General features: G+C 37.6%; 2 long non-coding RNA genes across 3 annotated transcripts in view; both read right to left on the bottom strand.

Moving 5' to 3' along the window:
* Nucleotides 1–9,247, bottom strand: part of LOC135440907 (uncharacterized) — a 31,696-nt gene extending 22,449 nt beyond the window's left edge. Inside the window, exons 1-3 of one of the 2 annotated variants that reach the window (XR_010438365.1) lie at nucleotides 9,136–9,247; nucleotides 8,981–9,079; nucleotides 8,809–8,925 (exon numbers count right to left, since the gene is read on the bottom strand). This is a non-coding gene — a long non-coding RNA (uncharacterized LOC135440907). Of the gene's footprint in view, nucleotides 1–8,808; nucleotides 8,926–8,980; nucleotides 9,080–9,135 lie in introns of those variants that run through there. The other variant, XR_010438366.1, reaches the window with a different exon arrangement.
* A 2,071-nt stretch (nucleotides 9,248–11,318) lies between these two features.
* LOC135440917 (uncharacterized) lies at nucleotides 11,319–11,661 on the bottom strand. Its single transcript, XR_010438367.1, has 3 exons — nucleotides 11,552–11,661; nucleotides 11,397–11,495; nucleotides 11,319–11,342 (listed from the first exon to the last, which is right to left on the bottom strand). It is a non-coding gene; the product is annotated as an uncharacterized LOC135440917 (long non-coding RNA).
* Nucleotides 11,662–13,980: the final 2,319 nt, after the last annotated feature.

Consider the following 13,980-nt stretch of genomic DNA (forward strand, 5'->3'; position numbering starts at 1 on the left):
ATCGATGTATATAACTTACTCAGAAGTTGAGCTCCGCTTATTTCTAATCAAGGGAGTGTCAGCTTCTTGACAGGAGCCACCCGTGATTTAGCAGTCAGAAGCTGAACCTGGACATTGCCATACGAGTCCGTAAGCACGTATTGATGCGTCACAGAAAGCGTGCATTGGTATGTCTGTGAGCTCAGCTTGCAAGCAAAAACGGGGGACTGAAATCGACGACAATGCCTTGAGAGACGTTACGCAATTTCTCCATGCTTGAAGCAGTGATTGCGGAACAGATTCATGGCAGGCGAGTTTTAGCAGCCATAGCACCTGTATGATTTTCGAGACGATAATGATTGGTGCCAGCAATCCTAATGGATCGAACAGAGAAGACGCAGTCGAGAGAATAGTCCTCTTTGTGGGTGTTGAATACAATTTTTTGGGTTTAAATTCAAATAGGAGCACATCAGGACTTGGATCCCAAGGTACGCCAAGTGCGCTAGTGACAGCGTTTTCATCCAAGTTTTAATTCTAACCGATTCATCGTATCTGACGGCGGGATGATTGGAGTGCCAGTTAACCTATAAGAAGTGCCCTCGGCGAAGTATCTCGGTGATCTCGTGTTTAATGTTCAACTCGATGAGCTCGTTTGCTCCGCAAAGCAGATCATCAATATAAAACGATGATTTTAGAATGGATGCTGCAATGGGAAACTCGTTCCCATGCAGATCTGCTAGATATTGCTAAATGCGAACTGCTAAGTATGGGGCCGAGGCCATTCCATACGTCACTGTATTTAGTTCAAAGGTCTGCAAATCAGCATCAGATGATGCTCTCCAAAATATATATTGAAATTTCCGATCCACTGGGCTGACTAAAACTTGTCTATACATTTTCGTAATGTCTGCTGTGATGGCGTAACGTACCAATCGAAAACGAAGGAGAAGAATATACAGATCTTCTTGGAGTGTTGGTCCAACGAGAAGCAAATCATTAAATAAACGCTGGGACGATGTAGTGCACGAGGCATCAAACACGACTCGTAACTTCGTAGATGCACTGCTGGGCTTTAAAACGCAGTGGTGAGGTATGTAAAACTGTGGCTCACTTAATCTCGGATTCGTCACTAAAGTCATATGGCCAAGATCCTCATATTCTTTCATGAAAGTTACATATTGAGATTGAACAGAAGGCTGCTGACTGAGGCGCCTCTCGAGCGATAAAAAACGACGACGTGCAACATCGCTTGAATTGCCAAGGCACGTTGGATCTCCCTTGAAAGGTAGACGCACAACGATCCTGCCGTTATTCATCTGTGTTGTCCTTGAATACATATCTTCACAGAGCTGTTTCGGATTGATTGACTTTGGAGAACTTTGTATAGCATCAATGCTCCACAGTAATTGAAGATTGTTGAGGACATTTGCACTACGGATGATGGCGATGTAGACGATGATGATGCAGGCGGTTGGCCGTAGTGCAGTAGTGTGTGATGGCGATGCTTGCAGCTTCGACAACGATTGTTGGAAGGGCACTGAGCCATTCGATGTCCTGATTGAAGGCAATTAATGCAAAGTCCAGCATTTTGTACGACTAAGTACTTGAGTTTAGGACTCATATCTTGAAACTGAGATCATTGTAAAATTTTATGGTCGGAGCTGGAGCAAACAATGCATGTTGGATTCGTAATAGCAAATGATAATCCATTGCTAGGTTTGTACACGTGTTTTGGTTTCGAGACAGCCATTCGATACGATACGATGCCGCTTGATTGCAGAAACTGACAATGACATTCCAAAAATGTTATGCAGTGGGCCCAATTTGGCAATGTACGTAAGTCAAGAGACTCATTCCATTTGTTACGAGTTAGCTGGTCAATATCTTGGACATAATCTGATCCGGTACCTAATGACGATAATGATGAATACAGGGCTGACGCATTGTCCAGCAGACTGCGCAGCTGCTTCCCGTCCGGCTTGTCGACTGGCTGTATATTGAACAGCGATTCTATTGTGTCTAAAAATGTAAGTGTAGGATTGTCATAAAATTCACTTAAACGAGCAAGAGCCTTGGGATAATTTTCCTGAGTCACTTGGAATGCCTTTACTGCCTGTAGGGCAGGGCCCTTCAAGCAATTCAGCAGATGACTAAACTTTTCAATGTTCGAAAGAGAGTACTCACGACCGATAATCTGATTGAATGATGTCCTGAAGTTTTTGAGCTCAGCTCGTTTCCCATCAAACACAGGTAGAGCCAATCGAGGAAGACTCGATGGCGGATAAGAGCGAATTGGAGCAGGGTTAGCAAATGAGGTGCTATGCGGTACATCATCCAGTTGGGATTGGATGGACAATTTGATACTCCACTCTGCACGTTTATTGTCCTGAGGATCTAATTCAATTTCAGGTTGTACTTCCAAAACCTCCTTAATGTATATCTCCAACATATCCAAGCGCAATTGTAGTTCGCCGTGTTACAGACTTTTTTCACTGCAATCGGCCTCAGTAGCGCTCTTACAACATCCTTTAAGTGTGCAATATTGCGTTTTATGTTCGCTCGCTTGTATAAGTTTGCTTCAAGAGTTGACATTATGTATCGAGAATGTTGTGATCACCGACAGCGAGGTTGACGGAATGGCAATTGTTACGGCTCCAGAATGCCGAAAGACAATGCAGATGGTTAAATGTAGCTGCCGATGCTGTATTTTGCGAAGAGTTCAACAAAACCTTTCTCCAACGAAATGATGTGCGGCAACGAGATGCCGCTAATTTCCACACACTAGCTCTGACGTTGTGCGCCAAAATGTAGGATCAAAAGCGTTTTTTGACCTTTTAAGAATCTAATCTCAATTGAGCGTGTGTGGATGATATAAGTGTTTAATGAATGATAAGCGACACGAACTAACTTCAATGATGTTGCTTACAGAACTGATTTCTTAACATAACTTATTGTAAGGGACCGAGCAATTACAGAGTTCGAAAGAAAGCGAGGCTTCGTAAATGTGTATGAGTGCTTATGGCATTAAAATAGAGGAGTGTTAGCATAATCTTAACATAATCTGCTTTTCACATTGCTATTGATACCCTTACTAATATATATATGAGGTATATGACCAAACACACATAATAATAAATAAATTTTATTTTCTAATTCAAAGTGAATATATCTGTTATCATTCAGTGCAAATAAAATTATATTTCTTTTAAAACCAAGTTACTGTTGCTGCTATAACGGTAGGCCGGTGCTAGGTCACTTATACAGATCCGCTAAAGAGCAATACAAGCGAACGTGTTAGCGCTGTGTTGACTATTAAAGAACAATTTACCCTATCCTGAAAACTTAGAGAAACCACTGTTGTAACTATAAACTATCGCGAGTGTCCTAGCGCTAACTTCCTCACTGGAGCGATTTGAAAATGCCTAATCAATGTGCGAGTCTCCATCGGTAGTGGGCATTTTTAATGAGAGAGTTCTCAGTTGAGAGTGATTGACGTACTTTACTAGTGCTCCAAGATTTTTATATATTTTAAATCTTGCTTTTAATCCTGCTTTTTATTTCATAATTTTGCATATTTGGTGCTTTACTTAAATAGATTTTATAACTTGTGCAAAGTGTTATCCGTTTTGCAGCGTAAGTCTGTTAATTATTGCATTTCTTAAACGCGGCGTGAGTTCCGTATTGTTGTTATTGCCTGTTTTGATTATTTTGCTTTGGTGCTCCCCTGTGCATACATTTGTTTGTGCGTGTGTTCGCTGCTGCATATTTCTTCTTGTGCATCGTGCTCCCTCAAATTTTTGCTGTTGCTTTTCGCTCCAAACAATTTGCTTGTGTACGAATAGTTATTCTTTGAGCGTTTATCTTTTAACGCTGGTAGTAATTATGTCGTGCTGTAAGAAACCTTGCACGTTCAAGCAGGCTGATGATTCTGCATTGCCGCAATTTTTTAATGGCTGGCTGTGTGAGAATATAATGCATGCTAAATGTGCAGGTCTCACTGGGCGTGATTGCGACAAGATCGCTGCAATTGCCAAGAAGGACTGCGGCGGCTTACGTTGGTCGTGCCCAGAATGCATCGACAAGCAAATTGAATTCTCCAGGTTGTATAATTCTGTGAGAAATCAATTCTTAAAACTACACTACATGTCTTAGCAGCTCTCGAGTAGTTTTGACTCGAGTTATGAGTTGCTTAGCAAATACAAATTCGAGTCTCCAACCGGTTGGAGCCTCAATTTTTGCAGTTGCCCTCTCCGTCTGTCCAGACACCTATGCCTCTTTCGTCCCTGCCTAGCAACTTGGATTTATTTCCAATGTTGTCATTATCGCCTTCTCCGATCGACTGTCCAAATATTATCCCTGTTTTATCCCCTGTAATAGTCCCATTAGTCCCCGTACCTGAACCTGTCCCAGGTAGCCAAACTGCCTCAGCCCCCTCAGCTCCTGGCTGCAAAGGTATACCTGCTCGCAATCAGCCCCATCAGCTCCAACGTTAACTGTTGTTTCCCCTCGTAGGCAAGTGTTTTTGTGTCTCGACTTTCGTCTGACACCACCTCTGAGTCATTGGCAGCTTATATTGCTAGCAAATCTTCTGCTGGCGTGTTAATTACCATATTTAATTTCTCCACTCCTCGTGAAATATCATCATTCAAAATAAATGTTTCACATGATATGTTCCCAATCATTTCTGATCCCAAATTTTGGCCTCCACACATGATTGTTCATGAGTTCAAGCCAAAAAAAGCGTAACCAGCCTCTCACCCTTCCAGTCCCTTCAATACAGGGTACCATTTCTGCCCCAAAAAACTAAATTGTTCTTCTGACCAAGTCTCTATTAATTATCAGAATGTCAGAGGACTCATTTCCAAACTTAAAAATCTTTTCATGGTCAGCACTTCCTTCGATTCCGATATAATCGCATTTTCAGAAACATGGTTAAATTCAACCATATCTGATTTTGAAGTTTTTTTCGAACAATTTTATTTTGCATAGAAATGATCGTCCGACTCGAGGTGGTCGGGTATTAATTGCCGTTAAAGCCACTTTCCAGTCAGAACTCTTCTGTTTTAGTACGCCTACTGACGCTGAGATTGTCTCAGTCAAGGAGTCTTTTCCTACACGGAATATTTATATTGCATGCTCTTATGTTCCTCCTTCTTCTGATATTCAAGTTGATATGAAACATATTTCTTGTATTAAAGAAGATTTTTCACACGTGCGTGACCTATTTATTGTGTTGGGTGATTTTAATTTGCCGAACATCTCTTGGTCATTATTCACTGCCGAAAATTATCTAGTGCCCTCAGCACAGCATGCAATGTTCAATTGTAATTGTTGCTTTCGCAAAGGAAATTATTTATTGCTTAATCAACTTATTTTTGCAACCGATTGGTCTTTGTTATATGACTCGGTTGATATGAATACTGATATTACCCTAAACTCCCTCTTAGATATGTGTATTCCCAAGTCAATTCCTTCGTCTACTTCTTCAAAGCCACCCTAGTTCACTCCCAGACTATCAAACCTACAAAATATTAAGTCTAAATATTTTAAAAAGTTTAATAGATCTGGTTCGAGTATTGACTTGGCTAAATACTCCATAGCCAAGTCGAACTTTTTTCATCTTAATTCTCAGTGCTATAAGAATTATCTTTCTCATTGCAAAAGGCAATTTGCCGTAAATCCAAGACAGTTTAACAATTTTGTAAACTTGAAGCGTAAGTCTTCAAGTTTGCCATCTTCTTTTTCTCTCGGGATGGATAAAGCTAGCAATGACTCTGATTCTGCTAACCTCTTTGCTAATTTTTTCCAATCAACCTACTCTTCAGTCTGTCCTAATAATAATTCTTACCCTTATACTATTACTTCCTCTAGTTCTATACGTGCTTCATTTCAGCACTTCTGCAAATCAGTTGTCTCCCCTGTGCAACCTGGATTCGTAAAGAATCGGTCACCTACGACAAATCTGCTATAATTTACTTCCTTGGCACATGATGCTTTCCTTTCTAAAATGCAAACTGACGTCATTTACACTGACTTCAGTCAGGCGTTTGACTCTGTTTACCATGATATTTTACTTCTTAAGCTTGACCGAATAGGTTTCCCTCCGTCTCTTTTGCTTTGGATTAGATCTTATTTAAAAAATAGGACCCAAAGAGTAATGCTGAGGTTGACTACCTCTAAACAGGTTCACGTTACTTCTGGTGTTCCTCAAGGTAGTCATCTTGGACCTTTACTCTTTACTCTTTTTATAAATGATCTCCCCTTTGTTATATCACATGCCCGTGTACTCATGTATGCGGACAACGTGAAACTTATTCTATCATACACTAATCCCCTACATCATTCTCGTCTTCTAGATGATTTGAACGTTGTGCAACTTTGGTGTTCGGCCAATCCATTGCATCTGAATTGTTCAAAGTGTATGTTTATGACATTTAGTCGTACTACACTTAACTTAACTAACTTTTCAGTTATACAATCGACAATACTCCATTGCAACGTATACTAACAGTTAAGGATGTAGGCGTTCTTTTTGATTGTAAACTCTGCTTCAATCTTTACATAGATACCATCGTTAATGAGGCAAAAGGTGTACTTGGATTCATTAATCGATGGTCTAAAGAGTTTAACGATCCTTTTATAACGAAACTTCTGTACATCTCTCTTGTTCGCCCTATCCTTGAATACTGCTCTTGCATCTAGTCTCCGCAGTATAACAATAGCCAGTATTGAATTGAATATGTTCAGAAGCAATATCTGCTTTTTGCCGTACGAGGTCTAAATTGGAACCCTAATCTTCGGTTACCATCCTATTCCAGCAGGCTTCTTCTTCTTAATCTTCCGTCGTTAACCAACCGTAGGACAATTCTCGGTGTTGTCTTTCTACATAAATTGGTTGTTGGCGATATAGATTCTCCTTTTCTGCTAGGGCGTCTTCAATTCTCTGTTCCGGCTAGACCAGCCAGAAATTACCGCCCCTTATTCCTATCTAAGTGCACAACAGACTACGCTATGCACAATCCTTTTCGCGTGCTATGTAAAAATTACAATAGTTTGCATAACGTTTTCTCTTCCGAACTTTCTCTACCCCTAATAAAATCGTTGCTTTCAGGATACCTACGGGAAGTCTCTGACCATTCCCAGTTATGAGCAGGGGCATAGCTTACCGGAGAGGCTGTAAATTTTCCCCCACCGGGTCGGTGATTTGCCATTACTTCCCCAATACTATCTCTTTATCCTATCTACTTAACACTCTTTAAATCTAGCATACAGTTCTTTACTTTTTGAACAATCTTCTTACTTTCTTTTCTCCTATTTATGGTATTTTCTTAAATAATATAGCAGGTTAATATTATTTTTAATTTTACTCAAGAAACCTTTATTCCTACTTACACCCTTCTTCTTAGATGTAGGCGCTAATAGCGTCACTGACATAATTAGCTGTGAAAAGGGGCACAGCTGGCAGGAATAAATAAAAAAACACGCTGCGTCTCAAATCTAGTAAGCATCTAAATCCCTTCCTGAGCAATTCATTGTAAAGGCACCTACATCTATCAAATTTGCTCAAACATAAATTAAAATCACCCAAAATAATGCAACTGTCCCTTTAAAATGAATGTTGCTGAAATAAATCCTCAAATTCTGGTTTAAACAAGCCTCGCGGATATGACGGTATTTTATCAATAACTAAAAAACCTATTGATTTATAAAGAAAAATGGCATTCTTAAAAACGACAGATTCAAATATTTCCCTACCGCATCAATTGTTAAAAAATTCATTCTTAATATAAACGAGAAAGAAGTGCTATCTTCGGCACACCGAAGATTTAATACCCTTGCAGACCCAACCTTTTCAAAATGCTCATAGTGCTTTGCCCGTATCTAAGAAGCACAGGGAAAATAGTTAATGCCGAGTATGGTTAAGATATCTTGAAAAACAAAACAGGTTTCCATACAACTTAATTTTCCACCGATCGTTTCTATGGCAGCTATATGATGTAGTTGTCCGATCTTAATAGGATTTTGCATATATATGGGGAGCGTAGTAAAACTAATAAATACCGAGTTTGGTCAAGATATCTTGAAAAACAAAGATTTTCCATACAAAAACTTAATTTTCGACCGATCGTTCCTATGGCAGCTATATGATATAGTTGCCCGATCTAAATAGAATTTTGCATATATATGGGGAGCTTGGTAAAACTAATAAGTACCGAGTTTGGTCAAGATATCTTGAAAAACATAAAATCTTTCCATACAAAAACTTAATTTTCTACCGATCGTTCCTATGGCAGCTATATGATATAGTTGTCCGATCTTAATAGGATTTTGCATATATATGGGGAGCGTAGTAAAACTAATAAATACCAAATTTAGTCAAGATAACTTTATAAACCAAAATGTTTTTCATACAAGAACCTACTTTTCGACCGATCGTTCCTATGGCAGCTATATGATATAGTGGTCCGATCCAGCTGGTTTTGACATATGAACTGCGTGCAACAGAAAGAGGGAATTCTGCAAAGTTTCATAAAGATAGCTTTAAAACTGAGATACTAGTTCGCATAGAAACAGACAGACGGACAGACGGACATGGCTATATCAACTCGGCTGTTGATACTGATCAAGAATATATATACTTTATGGGGTCGGAGATGTCTCCTTCTATGCCTTACACATTTCACGACAAAATTATAATACAATCTGCAAGGGTATAATGACGATTCCCCTCATCGGCCGCATTTGATTTGGTATTACCTCGCAATCAATACGGAAAACAATAGTAAACCCTGGAATGTCATTATTTTCTTTTACATAAAGTACAAAAACGGGTTGCGAATCAAGACAGCATACATAGCCGCGTACACTTTTTGAAGGGCTTACGTGACACTATGACGTAGCTTAAATAACCCAAACGTATATAATATATTGGTTCAGTTGATGGTCCTGATATGGAAAATACGCAATTCAAAGAAGAATGTTTTCTTATATTCACGCTTACCTTGTATTCATTAGTTGTTATCAGCTTGGTCCATTTATCTAATTTTAATCGCATTGTTTTGTTAAGATAGTTCCAAAAAAATTCTGGTCTGGTGTCAGACTTAAATTGCTTTAATTAATGGAAATAGCCTTGAAAATGTGAAAAATACTACCTACCTCATCAACTTCTTTCTTATCTTCGTCATCTGCCATTGTAGTAATAATGAGGTTACAACTTAAAATTATTTTGTACTTAAGAATACCTTTTCCTAGTTAATATAGCTTAGTAATTTCTTAAAATTACGTTAGTGCACAAGCCTGCTATGTTTAAAATATTTATCGTTCATTTTATTTCTTATTATTTCTTTCTTTCTCTTTTTCGTATTATTTATTTCTTTTTAATGTTCGGTAGTAGAGTTTCGTATTTTGTTACCCTTGTTAGGAGCGTTGTACTTTTGTCATCTCTATATATAAAACTGTTTGTCCTGACTGACTGACTGACTGACTGACTGATTGGTGATCAACGCACAGGCCAAACCGTAACAGCTAGGAAGCTGAAATTTTTACTTTAGTTTCCTTATGTTTAGTTTCCTTATGTATCCTAATGTAGGTGCACGTTAAGTCGGGGTGTTGTTTCGCATTTTTTTGACAATGAAAATGGTGGAAATGGGGGTACAAAATTTGGGTGGGTGTCGTATCGCGCTCAAATTCATTTCCAGAGATCTGTATGAAAAATCATTTGAGACGTGTTTCACACTTTTCGCAGAATCCAGACTTTTTCGGGTGGAATGCGAATCAAAGAGTTTTTGTGCGAAGTTTTAAGTTCTGTCGAATTGCTTCCAACTTATTTTCAAAGCTCTACATAAGAATATAATAAATACGTGTTTCAGCGATTTGGGAAATTCCACTCGCAACAGTGGTAAATTGGCGGAAAACGTTTGTATGAAAGTTGTTTGTTTACCGTCTGATAAGTTTCAAAATCATATCCAATTTTTTTGAGAACATTGATTTTATAACATACGTGCCACGGGCAAGGCCGGTGAATAATGACCAAGTGGTGTTCGGTAAATTAAAGCAACCCAACAAGATAAGTAGGTCATTATCACGCATATTACTAAAGAGTTATTTAATGCAATGTATCTGATTCAAATAAACTTGAATGTCAGAAGGTAGTAGATAAATAGCACGTAAAGGGAAAGAAACTTTAGTTGAGACAATATCAGTATCAATAAGCGCAGAAAACATGGTTCAGAACGGTTGAGAATCACCTCGAAACGATCGATCTGGTTGACTTTAACCATGTTGCAGAGAATGCAATTATCTCCGAGTTAAAGGAAAATCTATAAAAAAATTTTAAGGTGATTTTGTACCCTCAAATATGCGCCTGAGGATACGCTAATTTCTTAAGGACGGGGAAGTGACATATGCACTACGAATTACTTTATATACAGTTTACGCTTATGTATAATAATATCAGCTTACTTTATATACCACTTAGGAATGCCATAAACTTATAAAAATACATAAATAAGAAGCATTAACATATCGTATTCCCATTTAATGGTTTTGACAATCAACACAGATATATTTTCACAGTCAGAAAATTAACTAACGCAGCTTAAACGCAGGCTGAGGCGATATGACATTATGCTCGATCGAGACCCTACGCTCAGAGCTTGTTTAAGTTAAGAGCGAAATTTAAGCTTCCAAACAGCTGTCAGCCGAGGTTTGATAACCGATAGCCTCATAATAATATTTAACTTTTATTTTCTAATTCAAAGTGAATATATCTGTTATCATTCAGTTCAAATAAAATGATATTTCTTTTAAAACTGAGTTAATGTTGCTGATGTAACTCTAGGCCGGTGCTAGTTTACTAATACAGATCCGTTAAAGAGCAATACAAGCGAACGTGTTTACGCTGTGTTGACTATTAAAGAACAATTTAACCTATACTAACTATACACTAATGCGAGTGTCCTAGCGCTAACTTCCTCACTGGAGAGATTTAAAAATGCCTAATCAATGTGCGAGTCTCAATCGGTAGTGGGCGTTTTTAAATCTAGTAAATAACTAAAAAACCTATTAACTTATAACGAAATATGGCATTCTTAAAAACGACAGATTCAGATATTTCCCTACCATTTGTTAAGTATCTGAATACATTGTTTAAAATTGCATTCTTAGTATAAATAAAGATTCCCCTCTTAGGTCGCATTGGATTTGGTATTACCTCGAAATCAACACGGAGAACAATAGTAAACCCTGGAATGCCATTATTTTCTTTTACATAAAGTACAAAAACGGGTTGCGAATCAAGACAGCATACATAGCCGCGTATAAATAACCTAAACGTATATGATATATTGGTTCAGTTGATGGTCCTGATATAGAAAATACGCAATTCAAAGAAGAATCCTTTTTATATTCACGCTTACCTTGTATTCATTAGTTGTTATCAGCTTGGTCCATTTATCTAATTTTAATCGCATTGTTTTGTTAAGATAGTTCCAAAAAAATTCTGGTCTGGTGTCAGACTTAAATTGCTTTAATTAATGGAAATAGCCTTGAAAATGTGAAAAATACAACCTACCTCATCAACTTCTTTCTTATCTTCATCATCTGCCATTTTAAAAATAATGAGGTTACAACTTAAAATTATTTTGTACTTAAGAATACCTTTTCCTAGTAAATATAGCTTACTAATTTCTTAAAATTACGTTTGTGCACAAGCCTGCTATGTTTCAAATTTTTATTATGAGCTAAATATTGTTGTAAATGTTAAATTTTGGTTTTATTCGCGCCAACTTTAGGCAGATGTTATGCCCCTCTACCCTCCACTGTGCATTCGCAGATTCAAATCTCTCCAAAATCTGCAAGCTTTTATATTCGTTTATTTCATTTTATTTCTTATTATTTCTTTCTTTCTTTTTTCGTATTATTTATTTCTTTTTACTGTTTCGTAGTAGAGTTTCGTATTTCGTTACCCTTGTAATAAGCGTTGTACTTTTGTCATCTCTATATATAAAACTGTTTGTCCTGACTAATTGACTGACTGACTGACTGACTGGTGATCAACGCACAGCCCAAACCGTAAGAGCTAGGAAGCTGAAATTTTCACTGTAGTTACCTTATGTGATGTAGGTGCACGTTAAAACGCGGTTTCGGGAAATTCCACTCGCAAGTGTGGAAAAATCGCGAAAAACGTTTGTATGTAACTTTTTTGTTTACCATCCGATCGGCCTCAAACTTATTTTCAAAGATCTTTGCTCAAATTCAGTTGAGGGGTGTTTCACACTTTAAGGAAAATCCATTCCTCCTTGGTGGAAATGGAGGTCAAAGATTTGGTGATTGACGTTTCGCGCTCAAATTCATTACCAGAGAGCTATAAGAAAAATCATTACGTTAGTGCACAAGCCTGCTATGTTTAAAATATTTATCGTTCATTTTATTTCTTGTTATTTCTTTCTTTCTCTTTTTCGTATTATTAATTTCTTTTTAATGTTCGGTAGTAGAGTTTCGTATTTTGTTACCCTTGTTAGGAGCGTTGTACTTTTGTCATCTCTATATATAAAACTGTTTGTCCTGACTGACTGACTGACTGATTGGTGATCAACGCACAGGCCAAACCGTAACAGCTAGGAAGCTGAAATTTTTACTTTAGTTTCCTTATGTTTAGTTTCCTTATGTATCCTAATGTAGGTGCACGTTAAGACGGGGTGTTGTTTCGCATTTTTTTGACAATGAAAATGGTGGAAATGGGGGTACAAAATTTGGGTGGGTGTCGTATCGCGCTCAAATTCATTTCCAGAGATCTGTATGAAAAATCATTTGAGACGTGTTTCACACTTTTCGCAGAATCCAGACTTTTTCGGGTGGAATGCGAATCAAAGAGTTTTTGTGCGAAGTTTTAAGTTCTGTCGAATTGCTTCCAACTTATTTTCAAAGCTCTACATAAGAATATAATAAATACGTGTTTCAGCGATTTGGGAAATTCCACTCGCAACAGTGGTAAATTGGCGGAAAACGTTTGTATGAAAGTTGTTTGTTTACCGTCTGATAAGTTTCAAAATCATATCCAATTTTTTTGAGAACATTGATTTTATAACATACGTGCCACGGGCAAGGCCGGTGAATAATGACCAAGTGGTGTTCGGTAAATTAAAGCAACCCAACAAGATAAGTAGGTCATTATCACGCATATTACTAAAGAGTTATTTAATGCAATGTATCTGATTCAAATAAACTTGAATGTCAGAAGGTAGTAGATAAATAGCACGTAAAGGGAAAGAAACTTTAGCTGAGACAATATCAGTATCAATAAGCGCAGAAAACATGGTTCAGAATGGTTGAGAATCACCTCGAAACGATCGATCTGGTTGACTTTAACCATGTTGCAGAGAATGCAATTATCTCCGAGTTAAAGGAAAATCTATAAAAAAATTTTAAGGTGATTTTGTACCCTCAAATATGCGCCTGAGGATACGCTAATTTCTTAAGGACGGGGAAGTGACATGCACTACGAATTACTTTATATACAGTTTACGCTTATGTATAATAATATCAGCTTACTTTATATACCACTTAGGAATGCCATAAACTTATAAAAATACATAAATAAGAAGCATTAACATATCGTATTCCCATTTAATGGTTTTGACAATCAACACAGATATATTTTCACAGTCAGAAAATTAACTAACGCAGCTTAAACGCAGGCTGAGGCGATATGACATTATGCTCGATCGAGACCCTACGCTCAGAGCTTGTTTAAGTTAAGAGCGAAATTTAAGCTTCCAAACAGCTGTCAGCCGAGGTTTGATAACCGATAGCCTCATAATAATATTTAACTTTTATTTTCTAATTCAAAGTGAATATATCTGTTATCATTCAGTTCAAATAAAATGATATTTCTTTTAAAACTGAGTTAATGTTGCTGATGTAACTCTAGGCCGGTGCTAGTTTACTAATACAGATCCGTTAAAGAGCAATACAAGCGAACGTGTTTACGCTGTGTTGACT

The sequence above is a fragment of the Drosophila montana genome, unplaced genomic scaffold (genome assembly GCF_035044405.1).
Source record: "Drosophila montana isolate Dmon_TW-CO22-7 unplaced genomic scaffold, ASM3504440v1 contig_1092_1, whole genome shotgun sequence".
Classification (NCBI taxonomy): Eukaryota; Metazoa; Arthropoda; class Insecta; order Diptera; family Drosophilidae; genus Drosophila; species Drosophila montana.